The sequence below is a fragment of the Arachis hypogaea genome, chromosome 11 (assembly GCF_003086295.3).
Source record: "Arachis hypogaea cultivar Tifrunner chromosome 11, arahy.Tifrunner.gnm2.J5K5, whole genome shotgun sequence".
Classification (NCBI taxonomy): Eukaryota; Viridiplantae; Streptophyta; class Magnoliopsida; order Fabales; family Fabaceae; genus Arachis; species Arachis hypogaea.
In genome coordinates, this window is record NC_092046.1 from 12,016,937 (window position 1) to 12,023,779 (window position 6,843).

General features: G+C 33.8%; 1 long non-coding RNA gene across 2 annotated transcripts; it reads right to left on the reverse strand.

The window, feature by feature from the left end:
• Positions 1-510: 510 nt before the first annotated feature.
• Positions 511-4,717, reverse strand: LOC112720272 (uncharacterized). 2 transcript variants are annotated; one of them, XR_003162100.3, is made up of 12 exons: positions 4,400-4,717; positions 3,922-4,004; positions 3,207-3,279; positions 3,057-3,140; positions 2,619-2,652; positions 2,235-2,353; positions 2,071-2,144; positions 1,946-2,002; positions 1,625-1,718; positions 1,224-1,352; positions 996-1,105; positions 511-816 (listed from the first exon to the last, which is right to left on the reverse strand). It is a non-coding gene; the product is annotated as an uncharacterized lncRNA (long non-coding RNA). The 2 variants fall into 2 exon arrangements; XR_011867274.1 differs by having other exon boundaries at positions 3,210-3,279; positions 4,400-4,708.
• Positions 4,718-6,843: the final 2,126 nt, after the last annotated feature.

Here is a 6,843-nt window from a genome sequence, read left to right on the forward strand (position 1 = left end):
TTTCATAATTAGAACTTTGACACTACAACAAAACAGCATTTTGACGACGGTTTTTTTTAATGCTTGGTGACGGTTTTAATTGTCACTAAATGGTTTTGCGACGACTAAAAAAAGCGTCACAGATTTGAGCGTCGCCAGTTGGCATAGTGACGGTTTTGGACCACCGTTGGTAAGGAGTGTCGCTAAATTGTTTGTGACGGTTTTTAAAGTATAAAATCGTCACTAATTTGTAACACTTGTAAAGGTGTTTTTTATACTATATTTCGCGACGTTTTAAAACTGTCGTTAAATTACTAAATCTTGTGACAGTTTTTAGGCATATTTAGTGACTATTTAAACCATCACTAAGTTAGTAGTTTTTATGACAATTTTTAGGCATATTTAGTGACTATTTAAACCGTCACAATATTTTTAGGGATAGTTTTTCGATTTAAAACCGCTACTAAGTTATTTATTCCTGTGACAGATTAGTGACCGTTTTAAACTGTCATAATCTCTCCAACATCAAAATTTCTATTATCAAAAGTTGAATTCTCCATAAATGACATTGTTTTTCAACAAATCCAAATTCAATCCCGCAAGTTTTACAAAAATAGCAACAATGTATTTCAAAAACTGAATTCTACAAGTTTTAATTACATAGTCATAATCCATATGTAAATTTAAAAAATTCCAACTTAATCCAAACTTGTAAACCTAACAATGCATCTTCAGCTCCTCTATCCGTGCAGTTCGAACCTCTTGATCAATCAGGGCACCAGAAATCATTCGTTGTTTACGCGCTTGCACCACCTCCATTCTCTCCTCAACTATCCCCTGCAATGTGATACATAAGAGCAAGTAAACCACTCAGGTCAGTCAGTTGAAACTAATGGATCAACCTCAACTGATGGCTTTGCTGCCAAACTCTATGCTAGTTCATTACCAAATATTAAATTAGCATAATATTCCACATTTCCAACCATACAACATCATCAAAATATGAAAATACGTACGTAAATTTCATTGATATCATATCTTGATCTCAGATTTTCTAGTACACCAGGTTCGTGTAGGTATGCAAGCTTTGTCATATCGTCTACTCCACTTGGCAGAACTTCAGTGTCTTTATGATAAATACAGGACACTTTAATAATAATTTGAATTTCAAGGGAAATTAAAGCATGGGCACATTGCAATACAAGAACAATAGTTTCATTAAGCTAAAATCAGAGGACCCTCACCGTCTTCCCTGAAGTGCAAGAGACTTTAACTTCTTCTCCATTAACCTCCAAGACTTCACTATCTATCCATGCTACTTCAGAATCCTCAACCCAAGCATGGGACCCAACTATAGGAGTGGTAGCAGCAACCTACAGTGCAGAAAGTGTCCAACTTTGCTTAACTAATCATAGTAGGATTCATTTGCCCCTCTAAATAAATTTATGCATAATTAAGCAACTAAAACAAAAGGCATTCACAGAAGAGTTTATAATTTTTTTCTTTCAAAAAAAAAAGGAAAGATTCCAAATTCTGTTTTCTATGCAACAAAGAAAAACCACAGCCGCCAATATCAAAAACTTCATCTCACACCAAGACTTGGAATTGACTCGAGCAAGATGAGAAAAGACCAAGAAATAGATACCATTTTGAGAATGGGGATGGGATCAAGAACTGAGCTTGCAACTGGAATAGTGAACTGGGCTAATGGTCAAATCTGCAGCTTTCACCTCCTACACCTGAATAAATAAATAAGATAATACATGATCAGAAGTATTCCCTACAAGTTAAATTGCGATATAACACTATACTTAAGGAAATATAGTTTAAGTACTACTTATCAATGACATATAGTACACTAACAGAAAATGACCTCATATATTCCAATAATCAAGAGGCAAACGACAACTCATTGACAGAACTAAAGAACAAGAACAAAATTACCAAGGGCATACAACACTCTTACCTCACTAGCTTCAAGCCAGACATCAGGCTTCATTGTATCTCCATATCGATAGTATAACTGAAAATCACTAGTAATATTAGGCAGGATTCAAACCAGGTTCAAAGAGGAACAAGAAATGGAAGTACCTTTGGCTCTGGAATCACTTGAGAACCAAGACTTTTAGAACGCGGTTCGAGCACGTCTTCAGTAAATCCCGTTCCTACTCAGAGTAAAAATTTCAAAATATAAGACAATTAATTTTAAGAAACAAAAGAACTCAACAGTTACTTAACAACATCCGATCACTCACCAATCTTACAAATACTCTGAAATTCTTCGTTATTGTAGTCATAGCAAGCAAGAAGAAAAGCAATATGCTTTTGCAATTCAATCAATTCATGCTTCACTTCTACTGCCTCTCAAGATATCCTACAGAGTCAATAACAAAAGGGAAACTATCTTGAATCAATAGTCTTTCTTGTCAAAGTAATCATCTTTCTTTATTATTATTATTCTAATTAGTCAACAAATATACATATTAATAAGGAATAAGAAACAGTGCAAACTCGATCAAAGTTGAAGAGGAAAGAAAGAGAAAGTAGTAACAACTTCATGAATGCACATAAGGGAAAGTAGCACAGCATTCAGAGAAGGAGAATAAGAATTCCACTAAAAAAGAGAGAAAAACTTTTACCTCAGGGAAGTTGTGAATGCCCACATCTTGAAAACTGAAAGCATTAATAGATAAAAAAACACGGAAGGTAAGGTTAGATGCAGTAAGAAACACTTTAGCATAGCTTATTAGTTTACACAAATATTATTCACGAATTATTTCAAACTAAAACGAGGAGGAAGGAAAATAGAGTACTATAATAAATTAGGGATGAACTTATTAAAAGTAAAAAGACAAGGTCACCAAAGATAGAAACAGGTAATATAAGTTATATTCGTTGTATAAATCATGATAACATTGATTTATTATCAAAATAAAACTTTGTAATCAGACAAATACTAAATGCTATGAAGTATAAAAAAAACAGGAAGCCTAATCATGTAAAGTCTGAAAAGTTTAAATGAAAAATAAACTTGGCTTAATTAGCTAATGTCTAAAACCCAAGTTTTAGAGAAATACCTGTCCAAATTGTGCCTCCGGAATTTAGATAGTAAAGCTCATTCATAAGGGTTTAGAGAAATACCTGTCCAAATTTTAGGGTACCTGCACAACTCTGAATGCTTCAGAAATTAGAAAGTATAAGATAGTGAATAAAAAATTGAGCACTACCACTTAAGAAGTCTCTTGTCTTCAAGGATTGGTCTTTGTCAGTCTCCAATCCGAGCCTCCCATTATCGGTGCCCTATGTCACCAATTGATAGAAGCTTTAGTAGGTTATTAATAAAGTCTATTAGGCTATTAGCAATTGATAGAATTGTACATCTGCATCCTTATCACTACAAAAATTTCAGCGTCCTTTGTTCTAGTGGAAAGGAAAATGACAAACATCAAACCAAAAAGGAATAGAAAGGTGAATTTTCACATTAGAAATTTACTGATAACACGTTAACACTAACAAGTAGATTGAGAATTAAGATATCTAATCTTATACATTATTGAGCTTTGTGCATTATTGCCAAAGAATTATGAAGAACATGTATGAAATGAAAGTAATAACTGAGCATCAGGATCAAAAGTAAATCACGTTAGCACAAAAGTAAATTAATTGAAAAGTAAACAACTTTTAACCAAACAACCACATCATCGAACACACACTGCACTGTTATTGCCACAACAGATTTGTCTTCCTTTTAGTTTTGCTTAATTAACGTTAAAGAGAAATGTAATTGCCTACTTGAAGAAGCACAAGTAAGAGCATGATTTTCTGTTTTAATTTATTTCTAGAGACGTCTAGGAAGCTTCTATTATAACCTACGTTTAACTTAAAATATGTTAATCCAAATATAACTTAAAGTAATGAAGAAAGAATGCTACTCTTACTAACCATTTTTCTAGAAGAGGAGACACCACCTTGTAACTTAGGAATGCCATCAATTTGCTCAACATAGCAAGCATTGTTTCCGGTACCTAAAATGATAACAACAGCAACATCATTGTCCCATAGCATCACTCACCTATATATTAGGAAATAGGCATTTACTTCAACCATACTACCATTGTATTGATTTAAGCTTTTACAATTTTACAATAATTATTAAAAGAAGAAATAAGAATCAGAGCATTCAAAGAAATCTAGTTGAAGCATTTCATCGAACATGTTGAGTGTTAGTAAAATTAAAAGGAAATAAGAGATTTCAAAATAAAAACTGCAAATATCAATGAGCATATAATCATTATGATAAATTGCAGCAAAATAGAGCACCAAGAATAAACAATTGCAACAACTTCAGCACAACAAACGCTAATAAGCAAAAACAAAGAAATTGCAGAGGGAAAAAGTAGAAGAACATTCAAATACTCACTATCGGTGTTGAGTTTAAAGAGAAGAAAAAGTCGCTGGAAGGGGAATTAGGGTTCGCACTCATGAAAGAGGGGAGGGGAAGGGACGGCCAGGGGACAGAAAACAGCGAACAGTGACCGGCGAATGGCGGTAATGGCGATCGGCGAACGGTGGGCGAACGGTGAATACGAACTAGTGAAGGCTGTGACGCTACTTTCTCTTCTCTTCGCTTTGCTTCGTTCGCTTCTCATCTTCAAATGACTTTGGAAAAAATAAAACATAAACGAAGGAGGAGAGAGATTTTTACTGATGGCTAAAAAATTAGTTGCATAAGTGTCACAGTATTATTAAATGGAGACACTTAAAATAAGTGTCATAAAATAAGTGTGGCTATATAGTCTATTTGGCGTAGTGTGAATGGCTTGGTAAAAATTGATTGGATCATTTTCTGCTAAACCAATGTCATCTTCATGTTCTTGAAGATAGACTACAATATATTTATCCGAAATTGCACTTTTCTTTTATCTGTTGGATCTTTTTAATAGCACTTATTGAGGTTGTTGAGCTTGTTGTATGGGTTGGGGTTGAGGAGGATTCTCGTTATTATCCTGTACTGTAGCAGTATCTTGAGCAATAACAATATTATCATTGTTTTCTTGTATTGTAACTGGATCTACAGTAAGATTCTCATTGTTCTCTTATAATGTAACTGTATTTTGGACAATAATAGGTATAAAAATCTGATCATTATTAGTTACAGAATCCTTATCAAAAGCAACATTCCTAATATTTTCTTCCTCCAAACTCAACCTCCTCAAGAAATCTCGCATTTCCCATTTCAAAAATAGACCTTGATGCAGGATTGTAAAACTTGTACCCTTATGAACGCTCAGCATAACCAACAAAGTAGCAACTAATTGTTCTTGAGTCCAATTTTTTTTTCATGTGGCCTATAAGGTCGTGCCTCAGCTAGACATCTCTAAATGTGTAAATGCTTTATACTAAGTCTTTTCCTAGTCCAAATTTCATAAGGGATTTTGTTAACTACTTTGCATAGCACCCTATTAAGGATGTACACTGTGGTCTTTAAGGCTTCTCTCTAGAGTGATTCTGTTAAGAAAGAATGACTAATCATACTTTTCATCATGTCCTTAAGAATTCAGTTTTTTTGCTCTGCAACACCATTCATACTAGGTTTTTCTGGCATGGTGTATTGCGGAATAATACTGCATTCTTCTGGAAAAAGTGAAAAAGGCCTAAGACGTTATTCACCTGAATCATCATATCATTCGTAGTATTCACCACCACGATCAGATTTGACAGCTTTAATTTTCTTTCCAAGTTGAAGTTCAACTTCAACTTTGAAAGACTTGAAAGCATCCAAGACTTGTGACTTTTCATGAATTAAATATAAATACCTATAACGAGAATAATCATCTATGAACGTAATAAAATACCGTTGTCCGTTCCAAGAGACAGTAAGAAATGGGCCACATATATTAGTATGTATCAGTTTTAAGACATTTTTAGCTCTCTCGGCACATAATTTCCTTTCGTTTCTCTTTTCTTTTTCTTCATGCATTCAATGCAGACTTCAAAATCTGCCAAATTTAGGGGTCCAAGAATTTCATCTAACACGAGCCTCTGAATTCTCTGTTTAGAGATATGATCTAAGCGTTTGTGCCATAATAATACCAAATTTTCATTTAGTTTTCATTTTGCACTTGTTTGCAGTATTTCATTATTATAGAAATTCAAATCAAGTCTATATAGATTATCCGTCAAATGATTAGAGCAAATATTATTCGAATTATAAAAGAGACTGACATTATTGTTTTCGAACGAACAAAAAGTAATATGATTTATCCAAACAAGAAACAGAAACTAAAATTCCGTCTAAACAATGGTACATAAAATGTCTCAAACAAATCCAAGTAAAATCTACTCGTGGAATATAATCTAAAAGTTCTTATAGTTTCGACTGAAATTATAATGCCGTCTGCCACACAGATGTATCTTTCAGCATCACTTGGCGGTCGGCTCCACAAGCAACCCTACATAGTAATACTTACATGAGTAACAGCAGAATCTATCCACCAAATATCAACAGGTACATACCTTAAATTAGTTTCAGAACAAACAAAAGTAAGAATCATACCCTTCTATGCACGCTAAGTGGCATATTTAATACAATCCTTTTTCATCTGTCCCACCTTCTTACAGAAGAAACAGGTTGAAACTTGATCCTGTTTCTTAGCCTTTTCCTGCTGAGAAGGTGCATCCGCAGTAGTATCACACTTTCTTTTATACAATAAAATGAAATCATATGAGCACTTTCAGTGTTATCTCGCTGTAACCTCTCTTCTTCTTGCACACAGTGAGATATAAGCTCATTTAGAGATCAAGTATCCTTTAAAGTGTTATAACTCACTTTGAATTGCCTAAATTGTGCAGGAAAAGAAATCA